This window comes from Amblyomma americanum, chromosome 6 (genome assembly GCF_052857255.1).
Source record: "Amblyomma americanum isolate KBUSLIRL-KWMA chromosome 6, ASM5285725v1, whole genome shotgun sequence".
NCBI lineage: Eukaryota > Metazoa > Arthropoda > Arachnida > Ixodida > Ixodidae > Amblyomma > Amblyomma americanum.
The window spans coordinates 141,095,511-141,108,191 of NC_135502.1; positions in this window are offsets into that span (position 1 = coordinate 141,095,511).

Sequence of the window (12,681 nt, forward strand, 5' to 3'; positions counted from 1 at the left end):
CTACTTCCTAGGGAATGCAAGGAGAGTGTCCCCGAGTCCACTTTTCCGGCTGTGAGTCGCTTTAGTAGCAATTCCAATATTGATTTCTTTCCAACTTCGCTTCACTAAATCCAAGTTGCACAAGAGCTGCATCTTTTATATTGTCACGTAGTGGTGACGGCAGTCGAAAGACCGATGAAGAAGGACGCAAGTGCTTCTAAAAGAAAACTGTTGATTTCGGCTCACTTGCGCCCACAATAGACCGAATCACTCGGCCGCGGCGAAGCGACAAGCTTGTTCGGAGGTTGTGGAACAGATTGCCCGCCGCTGTCGGCCCGTGCTCAATTTAAACCTGATAGCGAACTTTCGAGATAAAGCGTGCAAAGTTACTAGAACATTCCGGAACAACGTAGAATCAGCTCTGCCTGCCTGCGATCAATCGAGATAAATATGGTCGCGTCTTGCATCGCAAATAAAGCGATAAAGGGGCGTGGCAGCACATTTTGAAGAAAGAACAAACACTGGAAAGATTCGCGGCATTACTTCACTCTCAAGGAATAATCGATCATGCAATAAAACAAATAATGCGACTAGATGCAAAAAAACGAATCGTGCGAAAATAAACACAGTGGGGAAATGCACCATCCTTTAGCACGCATAATAGGGCTTCAGACGGACGACATGGACAACTTCTGGTCGTACGCGGCGTCGCTGGGATACAGTCATTGCGTCAGGGATGACTACATAAACGAGACTATCTAGCCTACGAACAACCTTGTAAGGGCCGAAATAGAGGCGCAAAAGCTTTTCACTCAATCCACGGCAGCGAATGGGCGTCCAAACTCCGACTTAGTCTCCTGGATTCTATTCCGCGCGCCGTCTTCGTAGATTGTAGCGTCTGGCCTCGGTCCGCTGCTGGTATTTGATCCGTAATCACGCAAGCCTTCGAGCTTCTGCGCGTTGAAGCTAGGCGGCGACGTCGATGTTCTCTTCTTCGGTAACGTTGGGCAGCATGGCTTCTAGCGTGGTCATTGCCTTCCTGCCATGGACGAGCCTAAAAGGCGTCATCTGGGTGGCCTCCTGCACTGCGGTGTTGTAGGCGAAGACAACGTAAGGCAAGATGGCGGCCCAGGTCTTGAGTTCGGCACCGACATAAAAGCAAGCATATCGGCGATGGTTTTCTTCAGGCGCTCGGACAGCCCGTTGGTCTGCGGATGGTGTGCAGCTGTCCTCCGGTGGCTAATTTGGCTGTATCGCAGGATGCCCTGCGTTAGTGCCGCCGTGAATGCTGTTCCTCTGTCCGTGATGAGCACATTTGGGGCGTTGTGTCGCAGAAGAATGCACTCCATGAAAAATTTGGCGACTTCTGCTGCCATTTCCGTTCGGTACGGCTTTTGCCTCGGCGTAGCGGGTCAGGTGGTCGGTCAGTATGATTATCCACTTATTTTCAGACGTTGATTTGGGCAAAGGACCAAGCAAGTCCATGCCGATTTGCTGAAAGGGTCTTGAGGGGGGTTCAATTGGTTCAGAAATCCTGCTGATCGGATGGAAGGAGTCTTTCTCGCTGACAACCTCGGCAGGCTTTCACATAATGTGCGACATCGGCAGACAGTCGGGGCCAGTAATACTTGTGTTTCGGAGAGTGCGAGTAAAAGCGAGATAGATGTCCAGGTGTCGGCTCATAGTGTGAAGCCTGTAGAACTTCTTTGCGGAGGCCAGCAGGTGCAGAAAGTAGGCTGATTTGTTCGCTGCGAACTTTTTGTTCATGAAGACATCTTTCTGTACACAGAAGGAAGAAAGTCCTCGCTTGAATGAGGTGACGTCAAACGGTGACGTCAAGTGTCAATTTGAGAGCCAACACAGCGCGTGGTGATCGCTGACTACCTTGAACGGCCGTCCGTATAGGTATGGGCGAAATTTCGACGTAGCCCAGATGATGGCAAGGCACTCCTCAGTCGTCGAATAGTTAGCTTCGGCCTTGGGAAGGGAACGGCTAGCGTATGCGATGACTTTCCCCTGCCCGACGCTCCTTTGAACGAGGACAGCGCCAAGGCGCACGCTGCTTGCGTCGGTATGAACTTCACTATCGGTGTTTTCATCAAAATGAGCGAGGATTGGTGGGGACTGTAAACGACGCTGAAGTTCTTTAAAGTCTTCTGCTTGCAGCGCTTCAGATTTAAATGGCACGTCTGCCGTTGTGAGTTGAGTCAGAGCCTAGGCCATGCGCGAAAAGTTTTTCACAAATCGTCGGTAATATGAGCACAGTCCGAAGAATCTGCGCACTGCTTTCTTATCGGCCGGCGGTGGAAACTGTTCGATAGCAGCTGTTTTCTCCGGGTCTGGGCATACTCCTTCCTTGCTAACGCTTTGGCCTAGAAACAGCAGCTCTTCATAGGCAAAGTGGCATTTCTCTGCTTTCAAGGTTAGGCCAGACGACTTGATGGCGTCTAGTACTGTTTAAAGGCTTTTAGGGTGCTCATCGAAGTTCGAGGCGAAGACAACCACGTCATTTAAATATACCGAACAAATTTGCCACATCAGGCCTGCCAGTACTGTATCCATTACTCGCTGAAACGTCGCTGGTGCGGAACAGAGACCAAATGGCAACACTTTGAACTCGAAGAGCCCATCCGTAGTGATGAACGCAGTCTTCTCGCGATCTCTTTCATCGGTTTCAATTTGCCAGTAGCCGCTCTCGTGGTCCATCGATGAGAAATACTTGGCGTTGCAGAGCCGGTCCTCTGTGCCGTCGATGCGGTGGAGGGGGTAGACGTCGTTCTTTGTTATGTTGTTGAGGTGACGGTAATCAACGCATAATCGAAGTGTGCTGTTTTTCTTTCTGACTAGAACAACCGGTGCCGCCCATGGGCTGTTTCATGGCTGGATAACGTTGTCGCGAAGCATTTCTTCGACTTGGTCCCGGATGGCTTGTTGTTATCGCAGCTTCACACGGTAGGGCTTTGGCTGAAAGGTCGGTGCGTGCTGGTCGGTTATAATGCGATGCTTGGCAATTGGCGTTTGTCGGACATTCGACGATGACGAAAAACACTCGTTCTAGCTTCAAAGCAGATTGGGATAAGTTCTTGTCTGTTCCGAGGCAGGCCTGGGTTGATGTCGAAAGTGGGTGAGTCCTCTTGATTAGGCGCATCTTCTGCGGACGGGTCGGAGAGGGCGAAGGAGTCTCGTGCGTCGGATATTTCGTCGAGGAAAGCCATCCTCGTTCTTCTGTTAATGTGCTGGTAAACTTCGCTGAAGTTAGTCAGCAGTAGTCTGGCCTGCCCACTGCGGAAATGTGCGATGCCTCTTGCGATGCTGATTTCTGGGTACAAAAGCAACTGCATGTAACCTCATAATGATTGTTTCAGCGTTGATTGCTTTCGTAGCGCCTACGGTCATGATAACGCTTGAATGTGGTGGGACGCTCACTTCTTCCCCAGGACACTCAGGGCAACGTGATTTTCCAGAGTTTTCATCGACGGGATTTCCTGTCCTTCGAAAGCGTGATCAGCTTGGATCGCAGGCCAATGATCGGCTGATGCTCATTTAAGAAATCCATACCCAAGATCACTTCGCTGGGCATTGCGGTAGCACAACAAAGGACGCAGGATAGGTATGCCCTTTGACTGTCACTCGCGCTGTGCATCGCCCTGATGGCGTAATAGAGTGGCCAACTGTGGTGGGAACTGGTGGGTCATCCCAAGCGCTCGTGACTTTCCTAAGCTTCGCAGCGAATGCTCCATTCATCACAGAGTAATCGGCTCCTGTGTCGACAAGAGCGGTAACTTTCTGGTCGTCGATAATCACATCCAAGTCGGATGTCCTGGATCTTGAATTGCAATTCGGCCTCGGCGTCGGGTCGCGGCTTCATCGCGTATGCGAATCGCGTGTGGGGCGTGTCTATGAAGCTTTTCTGTGTGGCGGCGTCATTTTGAATGCAGTTTGCGTCGTGGTCGCGGTCGTCATTTTGTGCGGCTTCGGTGCAGCGAGTGTAGCGTCTTCATGCAGCGTAGCGGGTGCAGCGTCTTCATGGGGCGTGGTTGGTGGAAGATCTTCGGCATTTCGCTCGTGAGCAACCGCACCTCCAGTGTTTGCTGTCTTTAGTTTCCCCTACGGCGACTGGGAGACCTTCCTCGTACCGTGGCTGCGTAGCTGCGGCGTGGCGACGCAAAGCGCGAGGTTGACGGCGATGGTGTGCACGAAAGGCGGTTCGGCGTAGATACCTCCCGACGCAGGTACTTGTTAATTTCCTGCGGACGCGTGGCCGAAGCATGGTCGTGCGGCATCAACCGCAAAACCTTGAAGACCAAATAGTCGCTACGGGTAGTGACGAAGAATACGGCTGGCCTCACCGCAATGGAAGCACAACGGCTGGTTGTCGGAAGTCCTCCAGGCGTCGCATTTCCTGAGACTTGAGCGTCGCTCATAGGCTGGTCAGGCGGGGCCAGGGAGGCGGCATTCAGGAAGAAGTTGTTCATGTAGGAGATGACGTAGGGGTTGTCTTTGGGGCAGAGGGGCGCGTACTGCAGCGGCGTAGGTCATGGCCTGGGGTTCTGTGGCCGTCGGGGCGCCAAGTGCCTGTTGCACTTCTTCCCGTACCACGTCGATGAGAGTCGCTGCTTGCGGCTATAGGGAGGATGGCAGTAATCGGCGTGGCTCCTAGCGGATGATTTCGCAGATCACTTGCCGCATGTTGTCGCTGGTGGTGGTCGTTGTGTCCGTAGACATTGCAGAGACAGAGGAAGAATGCTTGTACTGCCGTGCCCGGATGTCGAGGGTCTTCTCCATCGTGCGGGCTTATTTCATGCATTCGTCGACTGTTTTTGACGGCTGGTGGAGGAGGCTGCCAAAGAGTTGTTCTTTTACGCCGCGCAATAAAAACTGAACTTCCTTTTCCTCGGTCATCTCGTGGTCGGCGCGGCGAAAGTGGCGCTTCATTTCTTCCACGTAACCGCGGACGGGCTCATTTGGAAGCTGGATCCTGGACTCAAGGAGTCGTTCAGCTCTTTCGTCACGACACTGGTGAATACCTTCAAGTGTTCCTTCTTGAATAGCTCCCACGTCGTTAAGGAAGACTCGTGGTTTTCATACCACGTGCGTGCTGCGCCCTCCACTGCGAAAAAGCGGTGCCGGAGTTTCGCCGCATCATCCCAATTGTTGAATGATGTCGCGCGCTCATATTGGTGCTACCATTCGGGTCTTCGCCTAGGGATACATTGAAAGTTGGTGGCACCCGCGGCTGCTGCACCATGATCACGGTCGATATATTTGGCAGAGTAGTACGTGGCCCTTGTAGCGGCGTCCTTTCGCGTTCTGGTGCGGTCCGGCAGGGTCCCGAACTCAGGCTCCTCTCCCTGGAGACATCGGCTGGCTCGCTGAACTGCTGGCTCGTCCTCAGGTGCGAAGCGCAGACGGCTGGCGTCACGACTTGAAGGGGGCATCGGGAACATGGACGGGGCCCAGCACCTCGACAAGATGTCACGTAGTGGTGACGGTAGTCGACGGAGCGATGAAGACGGACAAAAGTTTTTCTAAAAGAAAACTGTTTATTGGGCTGACTTGCGCCCACAATGGACTGAGTCACAAGGCGGCGGCGAAGCGACAAGCGTGCTCGGCGGTTGTCGAACAGACTGCCCGCCGATGTCGGCCGTGCTCAATTTAAAGCTGATAGCGAACTTTCGAGATAATGCGTGCAAAGTTACTCGAACATTCCGGAAAAAAGTACAATCAACTTTTCCTGGCTGAGATCGATCCAGATAAATGTAGTCAAGTTTTACGTCGCAAACAAAGCGATAAACTGGCGTGGCGGCCGATTTGAAGAAGGAACAAACACTGCAAAGTTTCGCGGCAATATTACTATTGGGATTATACCCGCGATACTGTAGTGGAGCGGTAGAGGCTTGTTTTTTTTAATCATTTTTACGGCTCAGTGAATATTATGTCCTGTAATCGGATCGGTTAAGGAACCGAAGTTTCTTAACTTTGGTTACGTGTGCCAGTCTAAACACAGTATTGGGATCAGGACTACGAACCAGGAGGATGGACGACAAAGGGAGCGATGGGAGAGCTTCAAAAAGGCGTGTTCTTTCCTTTATTATTGTGATAGCATCTAGGTTGTATGGCATACACCATCCGGTAAATCCGTAAGAAAATATTATGATTGGTCAAGTGGGAGATGATGTCTACAGGGCTCTGTGAACCAACAGGAGCCAATATGGGAGTTTTACTTACCCCAAAAATATAGCTTCGGCCGCCTACAAATTTTTGAAGTTGGCCCACTTCCAACATGTTCGACAGCTTGCCCACCCACGAAATGTGGCAGTTGGAGAGCCCAAAATTTTATGTTTGGCCCTCCCCAAATTTTGGCTGCTGACACACCTACCTGATTTTCCAGCTGCCCAGCCCCCAAAAATTGGTAGTTGGCATACCGGCAATGGCTTCAGATGGTGCAATTAGGGATTTGGAATTTGGCCGAAGTTGTGCGAAAATTAGCTTCGAACGGATCTTGAATAGAAACCATGGCCTATTAGCAGCGATGAGGCGCGAGCGTACGTCAGCTAGGTGCTCACGGATAGCGAGGCGGCATGTCGGTGCCCCTTGGAAGTGGGCCTTCGTGTTGCATCTACACAAATACTGGTGGCGAAGGGTAAAGAATACAATCATAAAGAAGGAAACGGAGTTACAACTTAGACGGAAAAAAGGCAACCTAAATCCTATCGCATTTTGTTCGGTAAGAAATCAGTAAGGAGGCCCCTTTTTTAGCAATTATATAAAGTACGTTGATACGTGGGAGCAGAGTTTAGTCTATTCTCCTTGCGGCCATGTTATTAGAACAGGCAGATATGATATTCAGGATCCCATCGTGTTTTGAAATTTCAGAAATCAAAATTTAATTTTTGCAAGAATTAGAAAACGCATTTTGTGACCAAAAGGTATTCCTTTTCGGTCGTGGGGCTAGGCGTTTGCAGTAGACAGAATTCATATAAACACGTATTTGTGCGTGGCATTAGAGCCTACAATTCTTACGGATATTTTTCTGGCAGCCATAATCCGGTGGTGTTAACATGGTTAAGAAAACTCAGGTACAGGGACGATGGAAACTAACGAGAAGAGAGCTGAGCCTAAGCGCTCTGCAGGTCACATTTCTTTTCGTCACCCTTTTACTTGGCTGGCAACAAAAATTCACTGGATTCTTCCATGAAGCATTCTAGGACAACTATAAGGTTTTTTTTTTGCTTCTTATCTCTCAGTTAAGGGCACAGGGTAAGCCCTATACTTCCCATGCATTTTAGGCCATGTTGAGGTACATGTTTCTCACTAACTAATAACAGTAGCCTAATAATACATATATAATTGTTTGCCAAATTTTGTGCTCTTTTTACTGAACTAGACTATTTGAAATGTGTTGAAAATTCGATTTTAAAAAAAAAACATTTTCCGGTAGTACACAAATCTGGCCTTTCTTTGCGCATTTCAAAATTCATAACAGAATAACTGCTCAGTGAAATTGCTTAATTCTAGTTCAGCAGTTGGCAACACTTATGTAGATGATTGCAAAAAAAATCAGCCGTCTGTCTTGAAAGGCATTGGAAATAATGGTACCTTTGTAAGAAAAAACACTGTTTTGAGATAATAGAACGTAAAGAGGAAAAAGATGTGAAAAACCATTTTTTAATCGCAGAAACGCCTCCATAGTAATTGGTTTAATAGCCCCCTGCTTCGTAGTCACTGTCGCCGTCATTTTTTCGCTTTTCGGCTTGTCGTTTTGACTGTCGGGCCTCTTTTGTAAGCTGTCGTGTTGCTCGGTCCGCAAAGTACATGCGCTTATGGTCAGCTTCCCTCAGCCACTTGATGGTGTTGCTCCCTGGGTTCAATCCACACGCCTTCAAAACGTTGGCCCGTGCGATGCTACCATCATGAAATGAAAGAACAGCATCCAGTGTTGCCATCCGTAGGGTCCGAAGCCTAACAAACAGATTCTTTGGCGCGCGTTCCCAAACAACATGGTTGAACGACTCATTGGCATTTTGAGTTCGCCCATGCAGGCACTTCTCTAGGAGCTCAGCCTTCGATAGCTCCCTATAAATGGGTTTGATAGCCTCCAAGACAGATGCAGGCAAACTCTCCTTGTGGAAAAATGGCTTGCCCTCTGACTGACTTCTGTTGAAGGCACATCACGTATCAGGTTCCTTTGGGCAAAGTCCATGGCATGGGTCATCGTCTGTGGCCGATAAGTGGAAGAAGGTTGCCCAAACGGCCTTTCGCATTTCATCCAGGTTTCCTACATTTCTTCTGATGGCCAAACCATAGTACGTCTGGAGCTTGTCTATTACTGCATCAGTCAGTCGGCCTCGGCCCGAGAGGCTCTTTCCATCAGAGAGTTTTCCTGCTTTGTTTCCTTTTTTTAGCCTTCGTAACCTTGTGCCCATCCTTTTTTGCACGTGCCCTATGCACTCAACCTTGGATATTTCAACGGAATCACCATATGGCATTTGTGCCTTCACAGCCATAAAAGCCTTGCTGTCACCATCCCCAAGGTATTTGACGTATCGAACGCCGTGAAGCTCCTCACTCCTGCCGAAAATTTGCAGTGCTCCTGCGACTTCCATTCCACAGCTTGTGCCTTGGTAGTTGCTTTGGCACACCTCTCTATGAAGGGGGTCACTGTTTGTACCCTTGATGCTGCACTTTGGACAACGTTTAGACAAAACCTCCACATCCAGCACTTTCCCAGAGTCTACACTGGTCGCAGAGACTATGCCGTTATTGGAAGCATGGCCTCGCTTCTGCCAGCTTCCATCAAGAGCAACTGCGATGTCTTTATCCCCCTCATTCAGCTGCACAGCTTCGTCAGCTGCCCTTTTCGTCGACTCCTGAGCAGCAGCTTCGATGTGACCTAGAAGCTCTTGATTGTATTTCGCCAACTTTGTCGGCGGCTTAGGAAGGTTTGCATAGCACAGAGTATATTTCCTGCAGCCATTCCCTTACCAATGGACCTCAAGGCATACACTAACCTGAGGTTGGCTTCATAGAGGCCAGAAGTAGTTTCCTTCGACGTCTCAAATCGTTGTGCGGCACTACACACTTCACAGTTCAAACTGTAAACGCTTGCAACACCTACCCGTTTTGTCACAATTTCGATGAGCTCAACACTTCCACCGCACTCTCTGCACACACAAATCTGTGTAATTGCGGCACAAATGCCGTCCATGTCCATTAAGGCATATTGGCTGCTGCTCTGTAGCACATCCTCTTCCTGGAAGCACAGAGAAAATCTTGAAAGCTTCGATGTCGAGGAGCTGGCCCGTTCGGCGTTCGGGATCTCATTCTGGACATCCTTTTGCTTTTTCACGATGAGCGTAGCGGTTGCCGTGAAATTCACGCCTGACGAAGGCCTTCTTTGCCCTGGGCATCTCAACTTATCAGCAGCAACCAACACCGGCACAATTTACAATACTGATCGAAAGGGATAGCACTCGGACGCAGCTGCATGAAGGTTGCAGAAACGTGGAAAAAACGTGCAAAGCGTCTCAGGATTGTCTTGGCTAAAAAAGAGGAGCTGTACAATAGTTGCCAGACAATTTTTTATATGTAGCTGATTTTAGACAAGTTTTGAAATCATGTGGTGGACTTTTTGGTTGAAAAAATTGACGTTAATCCTGAAAGGGGGCGTGACCGCTCACTACTTGGTTTCGGAAAAAGCGTTTTTCAGCCGTAAATATGGCTTTCTGAGGAAATTGCGATCATGGAACATGTGTAGAAAGAATTGAAATTCTAAAATTCCAAAAGAAAAAAAAACGATTTTTTTCTAATTTTGCCTTACCCTGTGCCCTTAAAAGCGCGGTGAAAAAAATTTGAACAGCGGATCGCGTAGGTGCCGCTAGCAAGGTACTGTTCGTTGAGTAAGGGGGAAAGCGCGGATTTCGTGCTGAAAGGAAGAAGACGAAGACCCAGTGGGTGGCTACGTGTCTGCTTCTAGGTCTGTGTTTTCGCTCTTCGCTGTCTTCTCGCGTGTGGCGTGGGTCGGACAGTGCCCTCCGTGAGACCGAATGCTGAAGACGCCCCTGCAGAGAAATTCCCGGCACGGCGGGCGCATTCTCAAGTGAGAAAACCCAACCGGAACCCTCAGGGGCAAGCTAGGCTTAGCTCGGCGCTGCCGAGCGAGGCCGCGCTACGCGTCTGCATGGATTCTGCGTTGTCGACGACGGCTACGCGGATGCCCGCTGTGTTGCCACCTGACGCAGCCTCCACGTCCACGCAATCGGCAGCGCCTCTGGTCCTCCAGCCTGCGCCGTCTTCCGATGCTACGACTTTGGCCTGTGACATGGACTGCTCCACCGCCTCTGTGCCCGTGGCACTCCCTCAAGAAACTGTGCCCGTCGCGCCAGTTCAGTATTCCCACCAAGAGCCATCACCAGCGTCTGAGCCTCCTCCACAGATGCCTCCCGTGAGTCAAGGCTCTCTTCCGCCTGCTGCGAACTCGTTCCGCGTTACCATCAAGCCTACATTGCGCTTTGATATAACTGCCATCCCTGCCCGGAATGTTCAAGCCACAATTGACCATGCCCTTGGCTCTTCGAACTACTGCGGGTTTGTCGTCCATCGCCCATCGAACACCATCACGGTAAACTTGTCATCCTTGATGGACGCCCAGAAACTTTGCGCAATTACGCGGATCCCCCTGGATGACAGCAAGCATGTCCCGGTGCAAATATATTTTGCATCTGGTCCTGACACACTCCGCTGCATGGTTTATCATGTCGACAGCACGAGCTCTCCCGAGGAGGTGCGCGCAAATATTCGCTGCTCAACTCATGTTGTACTGCAAGCAAGGCCTATGGGTCGCCGGGGCTCATACCTGCTCATCCAGCAAGGCCCGTTGACTCTCCCGAAGTACCTTACCTACTACGGTGCGATCGTCAAACCACAGCCCTTCCGACCTCGTCGTATTTTTTGCTATCACTGCTACAAAGTAGGACATATGGAAAATACCTGCCCTAATCCAGCAGCTGTTGCCGACATGAATGAACCAACAGCTCATTGTGCCCTGTGCAAATCGCCGGACCATGACATTCGCTCCCCCGCTTGTCCAAAGAAGAAGCAAGCGAAGAATTTTCACAAGTCGCATGCAAAAATGGATGTTCCTACAAGTAATCGCTTTGCAGCTCTCGCATGTGACGACAACGACTTCCCTGAACTTCCTTTATCTGAGCCTGCTGCTCACCATACGCCTCCTCGCCAGCGTACATATGCACAAGCGGCTCACCTTCCCGGATCAAATGGTACGCCAAAACGTCCAGTGCATCCATCACACGTGGATACCACAGATGAAGACACAGCTTCAGACAATGCAATCGCGGAGGCTCGCCGCCGACTAGACGAACTCACCCAGCGCCGGGAACAGCGTCGTTCTCAATCCTCCGAAAGAATTCTCATAACTCGGGAGCAATCATCAGAGGAATCACCTAGGGTAAGCACTGGCCCACAATCAGGTGCCGACCACCTGTTAGCTGTGACTACCCCGACAGTGGATAAGATATTAGCGCTGATGAAGCAGGTGACATCCCTCATCGTGGAAGCTCTCCGGCCTCGTCATGGATAGCGCATCATCATCGGTGGTGGTGCAGTGGAACTGTCGAGGATTCGCTAATAAGGCCTCTGAAGTGAAAATCCGCCTTCGCGACGGAAAGCTGAGGGCATGGGCGTTCCTACTGCAAGAGCATAATGCACTCCCACGCCTTTCAGGTTTCTGCGCATACCATTTACCATCTATCCCTGATCGCCGTTGCACCGCCTCCTCCCTCAGCCCAGGTAAATCTGCAATTTATATTCACAGTTCAGTTCCGCACACACCGCTCGACCTTTCACGGTGGTGCAACACACGTCAAGAGGTTGTCGCCCCTCTCGTAAAACCTGCACGCACACCCCTTATTCTAGTTTCTTTTTATAGTCGTCCTGGCTCCGCATCTCCCAATCTGGGATGGGTTCGTTTTCTACGTTCTACCAACTCGGGTATCCCTATTCTAGTTGGTGGTGACTTCAACGGCGCACACACTGCGTGGGGTTACCCATCGGATTCCTCAAGGGGTTCACACATCCAAGGGAGCTTTTCGGATCATTCCTTTCAACTTTTAAACCACCCGAATACTTCTACCCGCCCACTAGGTGGCCCGTATTCACCTGATTTGACTTGGTGGTTAGGCCCCGGTAACCCTCGTTGGGCGGTTGATTCTGATACTTGGGGTAGCGATCACAGCCCTATTTTTATCTCCCTCACGCCTACGCGTCTACGGAAAATACGCCGCACTGTACGAATAACATCATGGGACTCTGTACGCGCAGACAATCATTTATCTACATTCAACCCCTCTTCAGCATTGTCTACTCTATCTGCTGTTCTCGCTACTCACACTATTACCACTACTGTAAATGAAGACGACCCAAACCCGGACATACATCTCTTGAATCTGTGGGCTCTTCGTCGCCAGGCGGATCTTTACGCTACTCGTCACCCCGATGACCCTTCGGCTCTTCCTACTCTTCACCGCGCTACCGCACGGGCGCGGCGCTATGCAAAGCGGCTAGGCAGGCAACGCTGGGCTGCATGGTGTGCCCGCCTGTCCTCTACGCAGGGCAATCGACATCTTTGGAGAGTGTTTCACGCCATGGAGCGCCCTTCTCAGGTTGCAGATTACACAGAGAGCA